This window comes from Physeter macrocephalus, chromosome 9, assembly GCF_002837175.3.
Source record: "Physeter macrocephalus isolate SW-GA chromosome 9, ASM283717v5, whole genome shotgun sequence".
Taxonomy (NCBI): domain Eukaryota; kingdom Metazoa; phylum Chordata; class Mammalia; order Artiodactyla; family Physeteridae; genus Physeter; species Physeter macrocephalus.
In genome coordinates this window covers 89,564,056-89,588,015 of record NC_041222.1, presented here as the reverse complement: position 1 = coordinate 89,588,015, position 23,960 = coordinate 89,564,056, and the positions used below count along the sequence as shown (strand labels likewise).

At 38.9% G+C, this 23,960-nt stretch overlaps 1 protein-coding gene across 1 annotated transcript in view; it reads right to left on the bottom strand.

Moving 5' to 3' along the window:
- LOC102977445 (contactin-associated protein-like 3) overlaps nt 1–12,642 on the bottom strand; it is a 203,004-nt gene extending 190,362 nt beyond the window's left edge. Inside the window, exon 1 of the mRNA XM_055086950.1 lies at nt 12,608–12,642. The gene's annotated coding sequence lies outside the window, so the exon portion shown is untranslated. The remainder of the gene's footprint in view (nt 1–12,607) is intronic.
- Nucleotides 12,643–23,960: the final 11,318 nt, after the last annotated feature.

The following is a 23,960-nucleotide window of genomic DNA, read 5'->3' as shown; positions in this document are numbered from 1 at the left end:
GGAGGGAGACGCAAGAGGGAAGAGATATGGGAACATATGTATATGTATAACTGATTCACTTTGTTATAAAGCAGAAACTAACACACCACTGTAAAGCAATTATACTCCAATAAAGGTTAAAATATTTATATATATATATATAAAACTGAAAGAAGTTAAAGTTGCTAGTGACAATTTAATCCAAATAGCTTAATCTGAAAAGCTTTATTGTTTAGAGAGATATAATATTAGAGAAAGCTGAAACATATCAATGTACTGTTAGAGTTTCTAATTCTATGATATAAACTTATTTTAAAATATTCTTCTTTTGTAATATTGTCTTAATCTTGCAGTATTCGTGATAATACTTTGAATAATGGAAATACCCAGTAAAAATGCCTTTCCCTAAAATTGCTTATCTGATTATTCTACCCAGAGTCATGGACCAAAGTCACATTTCTGATTTTACACTTGAGATCAACAGGAGCAATAGTAATGGCTAAAATTCACTGAGGACTTACTATGTTCCAGGCATTATTTATATATATTAATTAATTTAATCTTCATAACAGGTCTATGAGATGGGTTATAATTATTACTTATATTTTTGGAGACAAGGAAACTGAGACACAGAAAGGATAAGCAAATTACCCAGGGTCACACAGCTGGCATTAATCAGTGGAAGCAGAAATCTAATCCAAACATTCCTTTCATAACCACTCCACTCGACTGCCTATCTGAAAGTGTGACTCATTATGTTAGTATATCTTGTTAAATTTTATAGTTTTATGCTGTTTGAAGGAGTGCTGCTGGAATCATCTTCATTTATATACCTCCACTGTGCCCTTCTATGTAATTCTGAAAATACAAACAATCTTTGTTTGAAAATAGAGATAGTCTTTAAGTGATAGCATGTGCATTTTGTCATGCCTTTGAGCTAGCCAGTCATAAAACTTCTCAAAGATAACAACAGGTTTTGTTGACAATAATGGCCAGCCATAAACAGACTCAGAAATCCCTCACCCTAGACCAGGGGGTCAAGTCTGCAAGCACAATGGGAGCTTCCACTTGATGTTGCAGGTTACTGGACACAGAGTCCATGGTTCTCACTCCCAGAGGCAGCTGTGACCCAAATGAATTTAGCCTCCTGGGTGTCAAGGAGACATCTGGACACCTACACTGAAGTGCAATGGCCACCTGTGCACCTGCAAGCCCTCTGCCCCGATGTGCAGTGAGCCTTTTCCACCTGGATTAGATGCTGCTTCAGGTATCAGGTAGACACTATGAACCAGGCTTGTGGAGAATGCCAATTACACACTGCCCCCAGGCACCTCTGTTTCAGGCTCCTCCTGAATATGGAGGCTTGCTGAGATCAGACTTGATCAAGATCTCCCTAGATACAGTCATCTTGCCTAATAATACCTGCCAGAGGCCTCCTCTTTGCTGCCTGTTGGTCTTTGGTAGTTCCCCTGACACCTGGCCTTTTCAAGCTCTCCCTCAGGGCTTCCCAGCAACTCTTAGAACAGGCACCATGCTTTTTATCAAAGCCTTGGGTCAGAAATTATGTCAGGCATTTTCCTACTGGAAGAAAACAAAACACTCAAAATCAGCCAATGGATCCTTCCATGAACAAATCAGTTGGCTAGTAGAGAGGTCAGGGAAAGTCACATAAAAATTCATTTTTATTAGGCCACCTAAAAAATGATTATAAAATACACAGGGGGATTCTGCAGATATTCTATATACTTTCAAGGTAGCATATTTAAAATATATTAATTTCTCCATTTATCTGGTACTTACTGAGTACCATCAGCAAAGCACTGTAGGAACAAAGAAGCATGATTCTGTTTTCAGGAAGTTTAAAATCTGATTAAGGAGGGAGACATGTAACCAAGCATCTGTTCTATGAAGCCAATAGGAGCCTGAAAGCTAGTGCTTTTCAGAATAGATGTTAAACTAATTACCTAAATGGACTGTGCATTTTGCTTTCTTTTCAAAGTGATGTGGTCAAAGCACCTGGTCAAGGATCAAGTTGCAATCCTTCCTGGCTCCACCACTGGTCATGAGGGCCACCCTTTCCTGTCACAGTAGCTGGATAAGAGCAGTCACAACACAGACAAAACAGTGAAAGTCAGATCTGGGGATCTTGCTGGATGTTTTGGGAAACAGAATCATTCACCTTTTTACTTATCCAACAAATATGTATTGAGAACCCACTGTCTTCCAGGACCATCCCAGTGCTCTGGGGATTAGGAAGTAGCAATAACAACAAAAAAGAAAGAGGAAGTCTCTGCTTTCTTGGAGCTTGAGTTGAGGGAATAAACAAATAAATACATGCTTAGTGCTTCAGGGTAATAAGGACCAAAGTCCAAATAGAGGAAAGCATTCTCTCTATCACTGCGACTAGGAAGGTTGACCTTGGACATGGAACTACCAAGCAGATTCCTGCCTGAGCATCAGGCTGACACTGGGAAGACAGAGCTGAAAGATGAAGAGAGGCTGATCCTGATGGCACAGCCTCATCTGGATCTAACCTTGCCTGAAATGAAATGATGTGAACCAACAATTCCCAGTATTGTTTAAGTCACTTGCCAATACCCCAGTCCTTCACACTCTCATTTCTTATTACTCCACATATAATCAAACAACCATTAAGTCCTGAAAGTGTTCTTTGTGTGCAGTGTCCCTTTTTCATTCTCACTGCCATCCTCCCATTTCAGTCCCTCTTACACCTGGGAAATGGAATAACAGTGGAAGACCTCAGGGGGATGGATCCCACAGGAAGTAGTGAAGGAGGAAGAACACCTCTTTGGCTGGCCAAATCCACGTAAGTCAACCCAGGAAGTCATTCGGCATCACCTCCATCTAAGAAAAGGGAGGAGGATGCTCGTGGAGGCTCTGGGCATGTTGATGCTGGGGGGTTGGGAGGGAGGCCTTGGGAGGGTGGGTAACCCAGTTTCATCCCTAGAGAACTGAGATCGTGATTAAGATACAACTTATGTCCTTTTCACGCTCAAATGCGCAATAGCCTGCAGGATGTATCTTCCCACTCCTGCTTCACCTTGCAGCAATATTCATGAGGAAAAGGAACTTTTCCTAGGCAAACATGCAGCCTATCTTCCAACAAATGAATCCTATCACTTAGAAGAAGAACAAGTGAAATCAGTCCATAGCGATGCAAATCTCCCAAAGATCAGGTTTTCAGGTTTCTTAAAATAGATCAGTAGTTCATCATGACAAAAGAATAGTAAATAATTATGATCCAAAATTTATTCTTATATCTGGAAAATCAATATTATGTTTGTTAACCTTGTACCATAGTTCAAAATAGATCATTTGACTTACCTCTGATAGGTAATTGACTCTGAGATCTGTCAAGTCTACTGTGTTCTATGCCAGAAAAAATATTTTTCAGAAATGTTCCTTGTCACTTTAAGAAAGCAAAGAGTAATTTGGCGTTCGCTCCCTTAAACTCTCTTATACATACCTTAACTAAACTCTATTCAACATATCCTCTTTCAGTCCCCCAATTTTTTTAACCCCTTGCAATGACGGCATGGTTCACACCATAGGAAAGGATGTGCTCTGAAATGTCAAGGCTCACAGGTTTTCTTATCAGAACTTCCATGATTCGGGACTTCCCTGGTGGAGTAGTGGTTAAGAGTCCGCCTGCCAATGCAGGGGACACGGGTTCGATCCCTGGTCCCAGAAGATCCCACATGCTGCGGAGCAACTAAGCCCACACACCACAACTACTGAAGCCCTTGCGCCTAGAGCCCGTGCTCCGAAACAAGAGAAGGCACCTCAGAGAGAAGCCCGCACACCACAACAAAGAGTAACCCCAGCTGGTCGCAACTAGAGAAAGCCCGTAGCCTCAGTCCGCAATGAAGACCCAACACAGCCAAAAATAAATAAATAAATTAATTAATTAATTAAAAAAAGAAAACTTCCATGAATTAACACAACGTTGCAGAGAAGCCTAAGAATCACAGACACACAGCAGCTAGCCAGCTTGATGACATTACACAGCTATTTTTTTCTTTTTATGTTGTACTATTATACTTTTAGCATATAGCAATGTCCTTATTCTCAAGTTTCTAATCATCAAAGACACAGCAAACGTAAAGTTATATGACAAATCCTTAATTTTGATAATCTCCAAACATCTGAACAGATGTCTATAGAAACATATTTTTTTTCTTACATCAGCCAAATCTGAGACATTAAAATAGTTAACAGTTCTTAAAATATTTTCTTCCATAATAGAAGTTTATATTAAAATTACTTTCTTTGACCTGAATCAAATTACTGAATTATTTTCTAATGCTAATCAGATTCCCTTTATTATATCTACTCGCCTTAAAATCAAAATCCTACCAGCCATTCCTTAGAACTATATTAACAGGAACCAGGACCTGGGAAGGCCTCAGAGGCAGGTTAAGCGTTGCTGGTTCTAACGGTGGCTGCATACCAATATCCTAGAACACAAAACACCTTCGACATGTGAAGGCAATAGTTTCAACTGGGGTTCAGCTGGATCAGGGCAGATGTCTTTGTATTTCCTGATTGCTCACATGCTCAGAAATCCAAAGTGGGGGGCTTCCCTGGTGGCGCAGTGGTTGAGAGTCCGCCTGCCGATGCAGGGCACGCGGGTTCGTGTCCCGGTCTGGGAAGATCCCACATGCCGCGGAGCGGCTGGGCCCGTGAGCCGTGGCCGCTGAGCCTGCGCGTCCGGAGCCTGTGCTCCGAAATGGGAGAGGCCACAGCAGTGAGAGGCCCGCGTACCGGGAAAAAAAAAAAAAAAAAAAAAAAAAAAGAAATCCAAAGTGGAGAATATCCGTTCTGCATGATAACAAGTAAGAAATAGCTCAATCCCACATAACTGGATTGTCACCTAATCCAATCTGTACCTCTCTTACAACTACTGACAGCGGTTTTTAATTCCTTCAGCAGGTCTCTCTACCCAACCAGCCTCCCTTAAGACACACAAACATACGTACACACACAGGGTTCATTCTGCCACTTCTCCCACCAATTCACCACTCCGAGAAAGAGTGTATTTAGCTTAACTTTATCAAGCTCTTTGGTTGCCTGAGGATTTATAAACGTTCAAATAAAAACTAATTACACCCTTGAGAACTGCAGGTGGCACCTGGTCTTATGTCTCAAGGCAGCAGGTCGCTCCTGCATTCACCCAAGCAGCAATGTCACTGCTTGCTCCTAAGCTCCAGAGAAACCCTCTGTTGGGTCTTGAACACCCCAAGTAATGAGATGCTACTGAAACGAGCATGTGGGAACCCTAGGTCTACGCCACAGCGTTAAGTGGCTTCTGAGGTTATCGAAACTGCCTCTGATTCCAAACAAGGTTCACCAGCCCCTTCTTCCCACAGTGGTCCAGTGAACACGTGGCATAAAAATTCCTTCTCCATAGGTGACGGCCACTAAGGCCAGAGGTGGAACCACAGGTGATACAACTTAGGAACACATAAATTTAAATATCTGATACACCATTTACCATATCCCTAAAATGACACATCCAAAAGTATCATATTTGCCAGTTTAAAAAACAAACTTTTTTCAAGTTTCTCTCCATGAGTTAGCTATAACTAGCACATCCTCCATGAGTATCTTTTCCTGATATACTACCGAGTAAAAACTTAATAAAAGCCATAGCCTAGATAAAATATATCATTTTTTCATTTGTGATTAACAGCCTTGGAGGGAGGTTTTTTTTAAAACTGGTCCATTAAATGGGCATATATTTAAATAAAAATTATATAGTTTCTAACTTTAAACTACTCAAAATTTCAAGTACTTTATGTTTCAATTCAGTACATTGAAAATACCCACTACCTGGAAACTAAGGAGAATATTTTTATTTTTTATTGCTAGCCAGACTCCCTATATTATTATTGAAAAGTAAAGTTTCTAATGAACCAGAAAGGAAATTTATTGTAAAGCAACACTCAAACTAAACACATGTATTATCACACAAGGTTATGTATACACCTACCAGACATGTGCAATCTCTATGTCAAAGCATTATTGTCAAAAAGTTAAAAACACAACACGTACAAATATAGAACAAATGCATGCCAAAGAATCATAAACTCATTAATGACTAATCCAGTAAAAGAGCATTTTGAGAAACTAGGAATTTACAGGCATTTATAGAAGCACGTTAGAATGAGATTGCTAGGTTACATAAAAACTGATCAATGTCCTACAGGGCAATAAAACCTTTGTAGTTACCATATGTACCTGAAAAAAAGAAATCATCAATTTCAGCATCTAAACTCCAATCAAATAGTAAATGACCAAGTCAGACATTCGCGCATTCTTCTAGGTAATTAAACGATCATGTGGGCCTATTAAACAATGTTCCTGCATAATGTCAAAAGGTCACTCTATCATACCCTCTCTTTTTTTAACTTTTTATTTTACGTTGGAGTATAGTTGATTTACAATGTTGTGTTAGTTTTTACAGTATTTACAAGTTGTGTATAACTTTAATTAGCACACAGATTTTAACCTTATGCCATAGAACTCAAACTGGAAAAAACAAGTATGATATTTTGAAGGAACGTATTACATATGGTTTACTGCCTCTCAGAAATAGGTAGACATAAATAATTCAGTTTTTAGAAGTTATTCAATACGATACAACAGAGCCTATAGCAATCAGCACTGCAGCGGGCCCCAGGCAGGCAGATGGAGTGGGAACACTTTGGAAGTTACTCTGAAGAACTTTGTATGTTGAAGCCAAGCCTTTAAAGGCTCTGAAAAGTAAGTGGGGAGAAGATCCAGAGGTTAATTTCATATTTGTTTTTCAGGATTAGAATTAGAATTGCAGGTAAACCCTGGATCTATTCATTCCAAATTGTTTGAACTCTTTTATACTTTTATAAGTATACTTTTATATTCAAATTCTGATTTTGATTTAAAGGGAAAAATTCAAATTCAAATTTGCTCAGTTAATTGAGATTTTTGTTAGTGAATATGTCCTTTATTTAGTACTTTTGAATGATTTGGGTTTTTTTTTTTCCAAATCAACTCAAAGGAGCAGACATTCTTGAGCTCCAGGCTTCTCCCCAGAACAGGCTTTCAGGCGTGGGAGGGTCACTGATAATGTGTCTTTAGGGTCATTTTGTTTGCTTGTTTGCTTAAAGAGTCTCCCCCAGTTGCATAAGCTTCAGGACCCTCACAGCTCTAGCCTTGCCTGTCACTCTGTGTTGATAGTCACATGGACTTGTAAGTTTTTTTGGAGAAAAAAATGTTGTTTTCCCTAAGTTTTCAAAAATATTCTGACCTCAGTATTTCTGGGAAGTTTATTCAAATATGATTTTTTTAAAAACACGGTCCGTTTACCAGTTTGTTGAAGACTCTTTCCAACAAGTCCAAGCTCCAGTGCTTACTAAATACTTCTCTCTATATCCTATGCTCATTTTCCCCAACATGTTTCACTGAATCACGAATGGATTCCCCATTCACCTGCTCCAGGGACACATCCTCTGCTAGGCTCCCTCCCTAAACCAAGGAACATATTACATATGGTCTAATGCCTTTCAGAAATAGGCAGACATAAATAATTCAATCTAAATATCAACCAAAATACTGACATTTTCTTATTCAGATGATATCTCTTCTTCCTCCCCAAAGATCTGAAAAATCATAAAGAAACAGTAGATTCACAGGGATAATCCTGATTAACTTGGAGGATTCGACTCACTCTAGAAAACCAATAAGCACACTACTGAGGCAAAAAGAAGCCTGCATCAATTAAAACAGTAGCAGGATTTTAGTCCCTATTACCCAAGGTGAAAACTTCTTTATGGACTGTATTGTCTTAGCACACAGGGCATTACTTGAGATTGACTGTGCTCACATAGCAATAGAATATGTTGATGACACTTAGCAAATAATTACAAAGAATCTCTGCCCATTGAAATGACAGGAGTTCTGACAAACAATATCCTTGAGAAGAGACATATGATAAACACACTATTAGACATTCACTTAAATCAATTCTCACGATTTTATACTTCTTAGCAGTTGTAGCATTATGTTCAGTTCCTCCATTCTGCAATGCATATATTTTTTATACTAAATTCTTAAGGTTAATCATGTTATTGGGTTAGGATAATTTAGACAACAAGTGTCTCACTATTATACTATGTATGTTATTTTTATTTTAAAAGAATAATATTGTGTGATAATATCTATTAGAGGATCATATTAATAAACTTTCATTAAAGATGATACAGTAACACTTTAGCACATAAGGAGCCATTGCTCCAGTGAAGAAAGGATTCAAATCTGATACAAATCTTCAAATTGAGGTGCTAATATATTTGCCTAGATCAAGCACTAGGTATTACATGAAGATCACATGTTTGTCTCTCATGTTGGCCAACAAAATAGGCTTGATCTGCTCCCCCAACCAAGGGCAGAGACCTCTCATATATATGCAGGACATAACAGGGAAGAGACATTGTTGGATAAAAACAAACCCTGGGGCTTCCCTGGTGGCGCAGTGGTTGAGAGTCAGCCTGCCGATGCAGGGGACAAGGGTTCGTGCCCCGGTCCGGGAAGATCCCACATGCCGCGGAGCGGCTTGGGCTCGTGAGCCACGGCCGCTGAGCCTGCGCGTCCGGAGCCTGTGCTCCGCAACGGGAGAGGCCACAGCAGTGAGAGGCCCGCGTACCAAAAAAAAGAAAAAAACAAAAAAAACCAAATCCTGATTACCACTCCTAGAACAGTGATTCAAGTTGTGTGCCCCACCTGTAGTGGGCCAGAAATACATCTTTTATTCTCACAACAAGAAGGGCACTTTTGACAGGAGAAGGAAACAAAAGGAGACTTCTAGAGAAAATTACAAGTACTGAGATTTAACAAGGTGCGGATGAGTGTGTAACACTCACTAAATTGAACCCCTGGGTCTATAAATGTCATCATTTACATCAAATAATCACCATCAACAGCAGCTGAAATGTCTAACACTGGCTTCAGTCCTTTTCAGAGACTTCAGTTCTTTTTCTTTCCTTTGGGGAGTAGAGTTAGGGAGGACAGCAGCTACTAGCTATAGCTTGTACTTTACTTATATGGGGAAAATAATAATTCAGCTGTAAATTCCAATTGTGTTGTTTCTTAATCGGGAAAGAGTGAACATTACTCCTCAAAGTGACATGCAATCCCTAGGAGACAGATTTACAACACTAAATATGCAATCAAAATATTGACATTTTCTTATTCAGATTATATCTCTTCTTCCTCCCCCCCAGAAAAGATCTGAAAGTTCATAAACAAATAGTAGATTCATAATTCAGCTGTAAATTCCAATTGTGTTGTTCCTTAATCGGGAAAGAGTGAACATTACTCCTCAAAGTGACAAGCGATCCAGGAGACAGATTTACAGCACTAAATATGCAATCAAAATATTGACATTTTCTTATTCAGATTATATCTCTTCTTCCTCCCCCCCCAGAAAAGATCTGAAAGTTCATAAACAAATAGTAGATTCACAGGGATAATCCTAAAACAGAGAGCTATTGCCCTCTTCCACTTGTGGCTCATGGTAGGAAGTGAGCAAATCAACCACTGTCTGCACAGCAACTTCTGGAAAACAGGACTCTAACTTGGAATCTATATTCTAACTTTCCTCTTGTGTTCCATTTAAGAGGATAACTCCACTAGAATAACACTTTCATCTTGACTAAATACAAAGAGTTCTAGAAGGCAGACCTAGTAGAGATGCCCAATTTTTAAATATCAGGTCCTAGGCCATATTTTAGAGGATGCTGTCCATTCAACTTGTTTTATCTTCAAAAAGACAGAGAAGAAGAGAAAAAAAAAAAAGCCCATGTTTTTGGCTATTTAGAAACATTACTCTCGCCCTGTGTAGACTCCTCCTGACTTAAAATTTCCCATTAATTATAAAGATTCATGTCAAAACATGGATAATTTCTGAGATGTCAAATGTTTCAACCAAGTTCTGTATGAGAGTATGTCTTATGCCAGAACCTCACCCAGGTTGACCCCCTGTCTGACTAATTTACTACCGAGAACCAGTTGTAAACAGAGGAAAAATGTCACTGTATCCTTTTGGGGAGAAGATCTTTACCTTTTTGAAAATTTACATACAGTTATTTTATCAGGGCTTAAGAGTATTTCATTTTTGTTAGTTTTAAAGTCTTGCCTGAAAAGATTACTTGAGTTCTTAAAACACTTCTTAGGAATAAAAGGTTAGCGATCAAAAGACTTGAGCAAATGCTGATGTTCGTGATTTCTTGGTAGCCTAAATCCCATCCTGCTGGCAAACTCCTCTTTAGAATTTCTCAAACGATGGGACAGGACTAAAAGAACCCTCTACCTTGAAATTTGTAGTAACAAATTTCAAATATGGGTTTGAAATACCTTACTTGTATATACATCTACACATACAAACAAACACCTCCCAAATATCTGAGAGTTAAGGAAAAACCCAATTGGTCAAATTAGCTAATCTAGACTATAATAAGATTCATTCACCATTACTTCTACTGCTACAAAGGATACTGTCAAATGAGATTAGCAAGCAATTATCAAACACAGTTTGTGTAGCCTCTATGAATCTTTAAGTCTGCAAAGACATTTAAATATATACTTGACACTTGAACAACTATAATAGCCATCTTTGTGGTGATCAAGGACTCTAACTATAGTATCTAAAATGTTCTTAGCCATGCAAATTTACATAGGTACTTTTAACTTACTGAACTTTTAATAAGAGTACTAAACACATCTATATAAAACAGAGGCTGAAAAGTGAACACTACTAGCATTGACATTTGAAGAGTCGGTCAGAGACCCAGAGGAACTGAGCTTAGAGATATATCCAATTCAGAAAAGGATATCTGCCTGGATATTCAGACACGGAGCACCTCAGAACCTGTGACTCGTAAAAAAAGATGCTCAGTATGAAGAAAATGATACCTCTGTGGATTTCAGGGAATACAATACAGAAACAGATATACAATACAAACAGAAAATAAAGAAATATCAAAATAACTGATCTTGCAATATCCTGTAATCACAACTAAGGAGACAAGAAAGGCAGCACAGCACTCTGCTTCTCTTATAAGGGAAGGATTTTTGAAGCCATGTTTCCTTTAAGTAAGAGTGACCTCTGGTGACTTTTTAATTGCACCTCAGTGTTAAATTATTCTACAATTCTTTTATACTAGCAAATCATTTAACACTAGTCATTTTTAATTTCTCAGCAAAGTGATAAATGCTTTACTGCAGGACCTAAGGATTTCATGTAAATGCCCCCATTTTAATTAATTCATGGAAATTGTGCCCAAAGCTAAATTAAAATTCTGTCTGAAACACGGGTAGTATTTTCTTAAAGGAGACTAAGGCTCATTTTCAGGAGTGACTCATATAATATGGCATTAAATGAGCTGATACTAAATGATGACAACACAAACTTATCACAGCCTCGGGGCATATATATGGATGAATGATGGAAGGGTAACTATTTGTACAAAATGCTTTTCACTTTAGCACAGACTTCCTGGTAAAGGCAGAGCTCCCCAGCCCACCCTACCCCCAGATAAAACTGGATACCCAGCAGCAAGGTCGGTTTTTAACATGCCTACTAGCACTTTCTTGAAATGCATAATAGCTTGCCTTACTCCCTACAACCCGATTTGAAAAAAATTCTTGAGGGGGATGGGGTGTGGATGTAGGACTAAGGGGACTTTCTTAAAATCCCTCAAGGGAAGAAAAGCCCTATGATGGAGATTTCAATCTGAATAACACTTCGAAAACTTTTTCTGATTTCCAGATTAAAATGCCTTGAGGTCCGCTGAATCAGTTTGGCTAGCATCTTTAGATCAGACTCACATTGCCAGTCCAGAACTGAGAGGTTAGTTAATACATCTTCACTGAACCAACAAAATCAGAAACACAGCACATCACAATATTCAAGCATGTGCACTTGCAAATGAACCTGAATGGCAGATTGTTTTTCCCTTAAGCAAAAGCCTTCTACTTCTGAGGGGTCTATGCTTCTCGTAATCCTGGGGTCTATCCAGGTTTGCCGCCTGGGCTCTGCTGCGGAGCCTGCCCGCCGCTGCAGCGCCCGAGTTCTTGGTACCCGATTCCGCAGGGCGCCAACTGCAAACATCTACGCTAATGCAGGACACGGCCAGGTCGGCCAGCGATTTCCTTTCTGACATAAATCCTGCAAAATGTATTCATAGTAAAAAGAAATAAATGACATATTGGCATGCTCTTCTCTCCTCATCTCCTGCTATTCTCGCTCTGGTCTCTCTCCGCCTCAATATTCTCATGCTAATTTTAGGTTTTACTAGAACTTGAGCTTTCTCAATGAATATTCAAAACAACAGCACACAGACAAAATTCAGCTCCAGACAAGTTAAAACAGGCTTTGTGTATTACAGACTTGACAAGTGGAAAAACCACTGTAAACCATCCTATCCAAGGGTTGGGACTTTGCGATGTTTTTTAAATGCCTCATTTTCAGAAACAGGCCAGTGATTCCATTTGTAAAATTCAATTATTTTTTTAAAAAACACGAATTCTAAGTTGTCAGTATAAGTTTTAAAAGATTTGCTGTACTCACAAGTATTCCCTGCTGCTAATGTATTCCAGGGCTGGGCAGACAAAAGAAAGAGCATTCCTAGACAGGCTCCCGCGGCGGGGTCCATGTTCACAGTCGCCGGGGCTCCCCACCCCAAAACCCAAGGTGTCCAGACAGCTGCTCTGAGCTGGGGTCTGCAAGCTCCCTCCCGCTCGGGGTAGCCGGCGCTCCCTCCACCGGGCTCGGCGAACCCGCGCAGCCGGCGGGGCGGAAGCCCCAGCCTGCAGCCACACCCCCACCCCCACCCCCACCCGCTCCCGCCGCGCTGCGAGCTCCACGCGTCCCGGGAGCTCCTGGCGGTGGCGGGAGGAAGTGCGAGTCAAGTCGGTGAAGGTCTTCAACCTGCGCTCGCTCCGAATCCGAATCCGCGGTCCTAGCTCCTTCACCTGCAGGTTTCCCACTCTGAACAGCTGAGCAGTTCAGCGGCCTTCAGTCTGAGACCGAGCTTCACCACGCTGATGATGCTTGAGCATTAACACTGATGCTAGGAAAAATGTGAGTATGTTTTTTTCTTTGGTTGAAAAGAAGTTAGGACAAGTAACTAATCCGGTTTGAAGAAAATATTTACATGTACTGAGAACTGTTGTAAAAAAGACTGCTTTTGTTTTCTCAACTCATTTAATGATTCATATTTAAAAATAAAAACCTAAAGAACCTTATTATGGTAATCATTTCGAAATATATACGGTTATATATACAGTGTTATGGGTCAAAATACATCTCAATAAAGCTGGAAAAAATTAAAATTAAAAAATAATTAATTAAAACACCGACCCGACTTCTACTATAATGTCAGCATTTTATGTATATTCCTACTTGGAGAGTTGAGAATTGTGGTCAGCAGATATATAAAACTAAAAACTGGCCTCCTGGGAGAAGGAATCTTACTCCAAGTATCATCACGGAAGTGACCTTATGTTAAGTAGGTAAATTGAATACATTTAATTGAAGAATGAAGAGTTTTGAATCAACTTCTATATACTGTATGTGTATTCCTTTCCATTCAAATTCTTTAATACAATTACCCAAAAGTTCATATTGAAAAATGATGGAATATAAAAGGCATCTTAAATAAATAAATAAATGGATAGATAGATAAATAAATGGATAGCTAGATAGATAAACAGATAAATTGTTTCAGAGTATACAGATAAAGGCCTGATGGCCCATGGAAGAAGGATTTCAAGATCCATGACCTTCAGGTAAGTCACGTGGCCTCCTCTACTTCCTAAAGAGGCTGCCAGCAGATGTAAATGAAGGAGGTATGAGCATGGCATCACTAGAATTAATACTCTCCTAAAACTGTGACCAGACTCATGACAAATGTGCTGAGACTTAGGAACAGGGTCCAGGCATTTTTGCACCATCCAAAGTGATCAGAATATGAAAGTTAACTTTAACCTTGAGCAGGGCATTATATGCCTGAGAACAAAGAAAAGGTGTTTTTATTATTTCTATTCTGCAACCTGGGTAAAAAGCAAAAACAGGAATAGAAAATGTAAAGAGCTTGGCAAGGCCACAGAATTTACAAGTAGAATTTGACCCAAATATGTAGATTCTGATCCCAACTTTCCAGCTTTCTCCACTCCTACTCAGGGCCCCTGGGAATCAGGAACTCTTCCCACCCACCCCATCAATCAGCAGTCCTGGGAAACACTGAGCAAAGCTTGCTCGGAGGGTGCATTTAGAACCTTGAAAAAAGCCACAAGTGGTAGAGTGACCTTCATTTATTAGTCAGACATTTTCCCAGTGCCTAATACATGTGCCATAACCTGAATATTTTATTTCTAATTTTTAAAGCAAAAATAATGATTTACATTAAGTGTCTAATATTTTTTAAAGCCTATACAACAGACAGTCTGTGTGTGTGTGTGTGTGTGTGTGTGTGTGTGTAATCTAAATAAATGGTCACAGCATTCCTTTGAAGTAAATGTTACAATGCCCATTTAATGGATAGACTGACTAACCTCAGAGAGTTTAATGTATGTGTCACAGAGCAAGCCAGACTTGGAAGCCAGGTCAGCTGAGCTCTGAAACCCCTTCTCACCGGCCCTCAGGTCTCTGAAACAGAAAAGTTGTCACCTGTCAAAACTCTATTCAGTTGTTCATGGAAAAGCCATTAAAAATGGGTTAGAAGGCGCCTCAATAATTGATGTCAATTAAAACCAAAAAGGACAATGCTGGTAAATTACTTGAGCAGACATTCAGGATGGATTTTCACAAGTCAGAGATGAAACAGCACATGAGGAATTGAGATTTGCGGGCAGATGTCCTTGTGCAGTGCACAGCATTGACCACTGGACAGCACTGGGGCTATTACATGATCTTCCAAGACAAGGGCAGCCCCAGGTGAGTTGGCTTGAAGAGACCATGCAAAGCAGGGCCCAAAGCAGGGACTTGCTAGCAGACAGCTGATGAGACTCCTGGTTTTACCCCTTTCCAGCTGCCTTCTTTCTCTGGAGACTTGTGGCTTTATGCTTCACTTTTCTTGTTTGTAGAATGGTGATGATAGCCAGTCATAGAGCCATTATGAAATTACAGGTCTGAAACCCCCACAGAGGGCTGGAAACTACTGAGCATTCCATGTACCAGCGCCAGAGCTGCCCTGGGAGTTGGTACCCACCCGTGAGACCCCCGGCAGCTGCTCAGCATCTGTGATCCTCAGCTTCGTTGTCTGTTTCATAAGAGAATAGAAGTCTTACCAGCAGAGAACTGATCCAGGGGTTACAGGAGAAAATGAATGTCAAGTACTTAACACCATGCTCATCCACAGGGCACTGGATCAGGTAGGCTGATGCTAGAGCTCTGGGCTCAGAGGAGAAAGGATGCCTAACGGGACCACCAAGGCCTCCATGCTAAATCCCTGCGGGTCAGGGGCAGTCCGCTGCATTCTGTGACCTGTTTCCACAGCCCTTTGCTCTTTTATATAAGAAAGATGATAGATAATCAACAAGGACCTACTGATATTCTGTCATAATCTATATGGGAAAAGAATCTGTAAAAGAATGGATATATGTATAACTGAGTCAGTTTGCTGTACAACTGAAACTAACACAATATTGTAAACCAGCTGTACTCCAATATAAAATTAAATTAAATTTTAAAAAATCAAAGAAAAGGAAAGGTGAAGAAAAGGTGTAGATATAATCTTGCACATTTCTACAAGTGATGATTCAAACCCCACAAATCACGCACACGCATGTATGTATGTGTCTGCAGAGTTCACAGCAAACACAAAAGAGAACTTGAAATCAGCACGAGTCACAAATAAAAGACAAGAAATCAACTTCCGATGTTCAGAAGTGTGTGGACCCTCATATGTATAAGTGCAGACAGGCTGCCTAGGAAAGTATATTCTAAGTGAAACTGCACCCTTGGCATTTCCTGACCAAAGTCTTCTGTTTTCCTGCTCACCTGGGAGCAGTGTGTGCACTCAGGATTCCCTACCCAGAGAAGAGGAAGGATCAACTCACCCCACCCGAAGGAAGTCCTTTCTCAATGCTCTCCATAGATCAAAACATGACTCCATTCATTTTTCTTCTTTATTCAGCAGTTTTCTCCCTGTAAATTATTTCTGCATGTTTTATCTAAATCTGGGAATACATTTAACTTTACTTTTGTAATGGGAACAGATTTATCATTAAATCCTCTGAAAGAATACTGTGAATCAAATATAATAGTATTTCTATTAGGAGTCATTTTTCCCATAAGCCCCCAGGCAACAAATCCTGAAGAACAATTATGGAGAGACACTCCAGCGAGAAGAAATGTCACAAGTGTGATATAAAACACACACTGCACAGCATCTTTGCAGGTTATCTCTGATGAGCTGTGTTCCCTATAACTAGCCCTTGGAAGCCCTGCTTTTAACAACCAAAGGATTATGCATCTAATTACATAAATCTCAGCTACAGAAGAGTCAGCCTCATATTGTTACCCGAAAAACTAGGTTCACCTCTTAGTGGGTGTGGAGCCAAAAGACACAACCAAGACAAAGAGTGAGAGAAGGAAGCATTTGTTACTTGCAGCAAGTAAGTAGAACACCAGAGATCTTTCCCAAAGCAGTGTCTCCCCAAACAGCAAAACTGGGGAAGTTTTAAGCTAAGCGTACATGTATATTCATGAAAGGGCTTGGGAGGTAGGCAGAGCCCAGGCTTTAGTTGATTGAAATCCCGAGGATCAGAAAAGGTCAACACCATCATTCCTTAGGTTCCGTTTGACCTGGTGGTTGAGTGCTTCAGGCTAATCTTTACCATGGAAACAGAACTGGAAGTCTTTACAACCGATACATTACTACTTCTCTTGCCGGATAACAGTCAGCATTCTTGTTTTTCCTTAAGATCCTTAATTACTGAGACCCGTTCAAGGGTAGGCACTCTGGCCAGGCTTAGATCACAAAATGGCTTGGACCAAATCAATAGGTGTTCTCTTATGTCCAGAAAGCCATGCCTGGTTTTCTTTCTGCATAGACCCCCTACCTTATCTGCTTATAATATTTCTTTCCAATTCAGCCCATTTCAACCCAGTAGGACTTTGGGGGACTAACACTGGTATCCAAGATAGAACAAACCACAACTAAGGACTTGAAGTATAAAAGCAATACTGCATGGTATTTCCAAAAGTGCTTAAGAAACATTTCACAGGATTGCACATAAACAACACACTTTTCCTGACATTCTGGCACAAGTAGAATCAGAGAGGCTTAACATTAAAATGAAGTGCAGAGTCAGCTGTCCAGCATTCCACCCAATTCAAGCACCACAGTCTCCAATATCATCTTGCACACATGTCCACTGATGGCAGCAGCTGAGGTGCATACATACAGAGAAAAGGGAGATTCTAGAACTTCCTTCTATCATATCACAAAGAAGGATAAATTCACAGAATCAACTACATGAATGTCCAGGGAAAAAAATTCTTTTTTTTTAAACTTTTTAAATTGAGATATGTTATACCCTTTCAACAAAATTTCTAATTTTATGAAACGCATAAAAGGTAACAATTTTTCTTTACTTCTTTGGGGTAGGAAGAGGGAGGCAGAGTTGAGTGCATCCTTAAAAGTCCTTTTCTAATTTAAAATTAAAATCAACATCTGATCTTGACGTAAGAATTTTTCTATTGAGGTATAATTGACATAGGACACTATATTAGTTTCAGGTGTACAATTCAATGATTTGACATTTGTGTGTATTGCAAAATGAACATCACAGTAAGTCTGGTTACCATCGATCACCATACACAGTCACAGATTTTTTTCTTTTTTCTTGTGATGAGAACTTTTAAGATTTACTTGCAGCAACTTGTAAATATGCAATGCAGTATTAATAACTATATTCACCATGCTATACATTACATCCACGTGGCTTATTTACTTTATAACTGGAAATTTGTACCTTTTGAACCCCCTTCACTCATGTCACCTACTTCCCACCCCCATCCCCACCCCCCCAGTCTGGCAACCAACTATTTGTTCTCTGTATTTATGAGCTCCTTTTTTTTTCTTTTTAAGATTACTCATATAAGTGAGATCATAGGTTATCTTTCTCTAACTTATTTCACTTAGCATAATGCTCTCGAAGTCCCTCCATGTTATCACAAATGGCAAAATTTCCTTTTTTTTAATAGCTCAATAGTATTCCAGTGTGTGTATCACATTTTTTTATCCATTCACCCATCAGTGAACGCTAAAGTTGTTCCCATGTCTTAGCTATTGTAAATAATTCTGTAATAAACATGGGGGTGCATATATCTTTTGGAGTTAGTGTTTTCATTTTCTTTGCATAAATACACAGAAGTAAAATTGCTGAATCATATGGTAGTCCCAGTTTTGATCTTTTGAGGAAACTCCATGCTATTTTCCATACTGTCTGTACCAATTTACATTCCCACCAACAGTGCACAAGTGTCTCCTTTTCTCTACATCTTTGCCAACTTTTGTTATTTCTTATCTTTTGATGATAAACATACAAACATGTGTGAAGTGATATCTCATTGTGGTTTCGATTTGCATTTCCCTGATGATTAGTGATGTTGAGCATCTTTTCCTATACCTGTTGGTCAACTGTATGTGTTCTTTGAAGAATGTCTATTCAGATCCTTTGCCCATTTTTAATTAGATTGTTTGCTTGTTTGCTATTGAGTTGTGTGAGATCTTTATATATATTAGATATTAGCCCATTATCAGATACATGATTTGCAAATATTTCTCCCATTCAATCGGTTGCCTTTTCATTTTGTTGATGGTTTCCTTTACTGTACAAAAGCTTTTTAGTTGATGTAGTCTCACTTGTTTATTTTTACTTTTATTGCCTTTGCTTTTGGTGTCATATCCAAAAAATCATGGCCATGACCAATGTCCAGGAGCTTACCGTGTATGTTTTCTTCTAGGAGTTTTATGATTTCAGGTCTTAAATTCAAGTCTTTATTCCATTTTGAGTTAATTTTTGTATGGTGTAAGGTAGTAGTCTAGTTTTATTCTTTTGCGTGTGGCTGTCCAGTTTTGCCAACACCTTTTGTTGAAGAGACTGTCCTTTCCCCATTGTATATTCTTGGCTCCTTTGTGATAAATTAAGTGACCGTATATGTGTGCGTTTATTTCTGAGCTCTCTATTCTGCTCCATTCATCAATGTGCCTGTTTTTATACCAATACCATACCATAGTTTTGTAATATAATTTAAAATCAGGAAGCATGATGCTTCCAGCTTTGTTTCTCTTAAGATTGCTTTGGTTATTCAGGGTCTTTTGTGGTTCCTTACACATTTTAGGATTTTTTTGCTCTGTTTCTGTGTAAAATGCCATTGGAATTTTGATAGGGATTGAATTGAATCTGTAGATTGCTTCTGGTAGTATGGACAGTTTAACAATATTAATTCTTCTAATCTATGAGCCACAGAATATCTTTCCATTTATTTGTGTCTTCTTCAGTTACTTTCATCAGTGTCTTATAGTTTTCAGTGTACAGGTCTTTCACCTCCATGGTTAAATTTATTCATAGGTATTTTATTCTTTTGATGCAATTGTAAGTGGTATTGTTTTATTACTAGCATATAGAAATGCAGCCAATTTTTGTATATTGATTTTGTATTCTGCAACATTACTAAAGTTGTTTATTAGTTCTAACAGGTTTTTTTTTGGTGGAGTCTTTAGTGTTTTCTATATATAATATCATGTCATCTGCAAATATTGACAATTTTACTTCTTCCTTTCCAGCTGGATGCTGCTGATTCCTTTTTTTTTTCCTAATTACTCTGACTAGGACTTCTAATACTATGTTGAATAAAAGTGGCAAGAGTGGGCATCTTTGTCTTATTCCTGATCTTAGAGGAAAAGCACAGAGTATGACATCAGCTATGGGCTTCTCATATACGGCCTTTATTGTGTTATAACCAATTTTATTTTATTGCAGAGAATTGAATCTAAATTCAACCATAAGCATTTTAATGATTATCATTAAAAGTCTTTTTAAATTGAAAACAAAACTGATAACTTGTAATAGTGCTGGATAATTTAAAAAATACACCCTTAAGGATTAAGTTTATTCCATAATTCCAGTGATATTTTTTTAGGCTGAAGTACTGATGAATGAAGTATTCCAATGTAGAGGAATCTTGAAAATACTCTGAGTGAAATTAGTCAGTCATAAGGAGCCATATATTATATGAGCCCATTGATATGAAATGTCAAGAAGGACAAACCTATAGAGACAGAAAGTAGGTGAGTGTTTGCTTGGGGCTGTGGGAGATGGGAGACTTGTAGGCTAGAAAAAGAAAGATTTCTTTTTTTTTTTTTTTTGCGGGACGTGGGCCTCTCACTGTTGTGGCCTCTCCGTTGTGGAGCACAGGCTCCGGTCGCGCAGGCTCAGCAGCCATGGCTCACGGGCCCAGCCACTCCGCGGCATGTGGTATCTTCCCAGACCAGGGCACGAACCGGCGTCCCCTGCATCGGCAGGAGGACTCTCAACCACTGTGCCACCAGGGAAGCTCTGATTTCTTTTTTCGGAAATTGATAAAATTTCCAAAATTTTTAATCAATAAAATTGATAAAATAGATTGTGGAGATGAATGCACAACTCTGTGAATATACAAAAAAAATTGAATTGGACACTTTTAAGTAGGTGAATTGTACAGTAGGTGAATTATATCTCAAGCTGTTTTTAAAAAGGAATACAGAAACTCTAGAAAAACATTGAATCCACTGACATCTACTTTACCACACTATTCCAAATAGAAATGTAACTGAAAAATGGGAGTTAAAAAACATAAGCAGCAATATCCGTTATTTACTGTCATAATAAGGCTGTGAATCAACCAGAAACCGCAGTGGCAGACACCACTTTACTGAGCTCAGGGGTCTCAAGAGCACACTCTTGGCTCAGCAAGTATTCTGGTCTCCTGCTCACTTGCCTTGGGGAGGCTGTTGTCTGCTGATGGAGAATGGCCCCATCTGAGATGATGACTTGTGTATCATTGCGCAGCAAACAAACCCAGGCACCTCTCACAGCGGTGGCGCAGAACTAAGAGAAGCAGCAGAAAAATACAAGTCTGTTCTGATCTTCACGTGTCACATCAGCTGGCATTCCATTGACCAAAGTAAATCTCATAACCTAACTCGGGATCAAGGGTCAGGAGAACAGATTCTGCCTCTTCAGTAAAAGGAGCTGAAAAGCCATGTGGCAAAGCGGGTGAATCCAGGAGGGTGAAGAATGAGGACCATTTAGATCTCAGTCTCTGCCTAGCACAGGGTATTTGTGATGGAAGAAAATTGAGCAGAAATTAAATATTTGCCATCTGGCAGCTTCACTTTCTCGCCATTTTCACTTAAAATTGTATCAGAAACTTTGAAATATCTTTCTTTCTGTTTCATCTTGATTTAGATAATAGAAACATTTAACATTTTTGTAATTTAGTTCAAATAATGGCTGCATAATTCAAGTAGATTCAAAAGCAAATAGAATCTAACTTATAATAGCAAGTTTTGATATAAATGCCACTGGATGATACTGTGAGTATGTGACATGAGCTGGATGACTTGCTTTTTTCTTCTGCAAAGATAGCTACTTTTTAAAATGCTTTTCTAGATGTTCTTGTCTTATCACAGAAATACATTCTTATATGTACATGTATAATTCGCATAGAGAAGTGTTAATAACAACTCCCTACACACACACACACACACACACACACACACACACACACACACTTACTTCCAAGGATTAGGTTCATTTTCCTTGTATTGTAATTACAATATGATGTTATTCCTCAGCTTGAACTAGATTAAAATTTTGCATTTGTATTTTTCATTTCCATGTGGAAAATGAAATCTTATTTTTGCCTGTCAGTCTAAAACCACTTTGAATCGCAAAATGGTCTCCTAAGACCTCTTTTTTTTTGTTGTTGTAACCTTTTCTACATGGTGGACTTTATTAGTTACATTAATTAAATAACAAATGCCCACCTTATTAAGCTGAGTATGCTTTAATCCACAGGTACAAATCAAAAGAAAGAAATGATTATAACATTAGAGTTAAAAAACAAAAAGCTTTGGTTGATTTTTTTGTAAAGAATGACTTAAAAGGAATCTAAAGTCACTCCTTTATTTGGAGGCTTAAGTAATTGTACCTGCCAGGTAATAGACGAGAGGGACGCCTCTCACTTACCACCCCCTTTTGTGTGTTTCAATTACAGGGAAGGTTAATGGTGCTGAACAGCTGAGGTATGAAGGCACCTTTCATTATCTTCCCCGTCAGAAGTCCCCAGAGCCCGTTCACCTTCCCTCCGTGTTTATGGGAAAAGACACAGTGTTCTCTCACAGCCCAGAGTACATGAGAACCAACTTCTCACAGTCCAGCAGATCTTTGCCAACGTTTACTGGAAAACAATTCTGCCCCTTTCAGAGCCAGCATGCAATGTAATTTGAACTCAAATACCAACATTATTTAGAATGACTGAAATAATACCTTGATCTTGTGACTTGTATAGTCTCATTCTTCTAAATTTTAACTTTAATGATGTTTATTTATTAAGCAAGTACAGAGTATGTGGGCAGAATTTTTCTTTGAATTTTTGATAGTGAATGAATTGAAATAATTGGGATGTTAAAGGACTAGGGGATGATAATGAACATGTATGCACTGAAGCATTTACTCTGTACTAGGTAGGTTCTCTTCTGTATCGTATCATAATGCCACCAAACATTAAAATTTAAAACAATCTATAGGTGTCCCTTTATGACCCCTCTTCTCTGAATATCGTCCTCCATGTTGACTCCATCAGGATTCACTTACCTAGAAACAATAGGTAACCTGTGACCAGGGCAGATGTTCAGGGAATGGAAAGGAAATTATGGCTCCACCAAACCTCTCTTGCACAAGTACAGATGTGTTTGTATTTAGCCTGAGACAAAAACTTTGTTCCTTTTCCTTCATTATTGTTCCTAACATGCAACAAAGGCAATTGTAGGAAAGGCAGTGTGGCCCTAAATTCCCCCTCAGCTGATCTTTAAGAACTTCAGACATTTTCCAAAGAAGATTTTGATCTAGGGAAGGACATCAAGCTCCAAATTAAGGTGGAATATGTGGGGAAAATGTCACTGGGATAGGGTTGCCAGGTAAAATACACCATGCCCAGATAAATTTGAATTTCATATAAATATGTAGTTTGGGAGACATACTTACAATCAACAAATATAAATCTGGCAACTTAACATTGCACTGTACCACCGTGCAGATGACAGATGATTTTAAAAAGGAGGGTCATGGGGATATTAAAAAAAGAATGTGAAACTCAGTTTTTTCTAGGGTAAGGGTCAACAAACTGGCATGAGGGCCAAATCTGCTTTGTTCCTGTCTAAACAATGTTTCATTGAAACACTGCCACACCCATTCATTAAGTACAGTCCAAGGCTGCTTTCACTCTACAGTGGCAGAGTTCAGTAGTTGCAGGCCCACAGAGCCTAAATATTTACTATCTGGCCCTTTAACCAAAAAAAAAAAAAAATAAAGTCCCAGTTAAACTGCTAAAATTACAATTGTCATTCTAAATACTATTTCCCATCTCTGATGAAAGCCCTCTTTCCATAGGCATGCCTGATATTATAAAGCTGAAAATATGTAGGCTTTTAAATAAGTAATAAATATTATTCTACTCAATGGATTTAAACATAAGGCAATATTGTCACTTTAAGAAAAATAAAAAGAGCTTTGAGAATTTTTTCCGTATGTCCACATTTGTGTTTCACAACTCCAGACCACCTAATGCAAACTTTCATTTCTCAGCAAAATGAAGCAGAGGCTATTACAAAAGACTCAGCGATGTCAAATCCATCCACCGGCTAGAT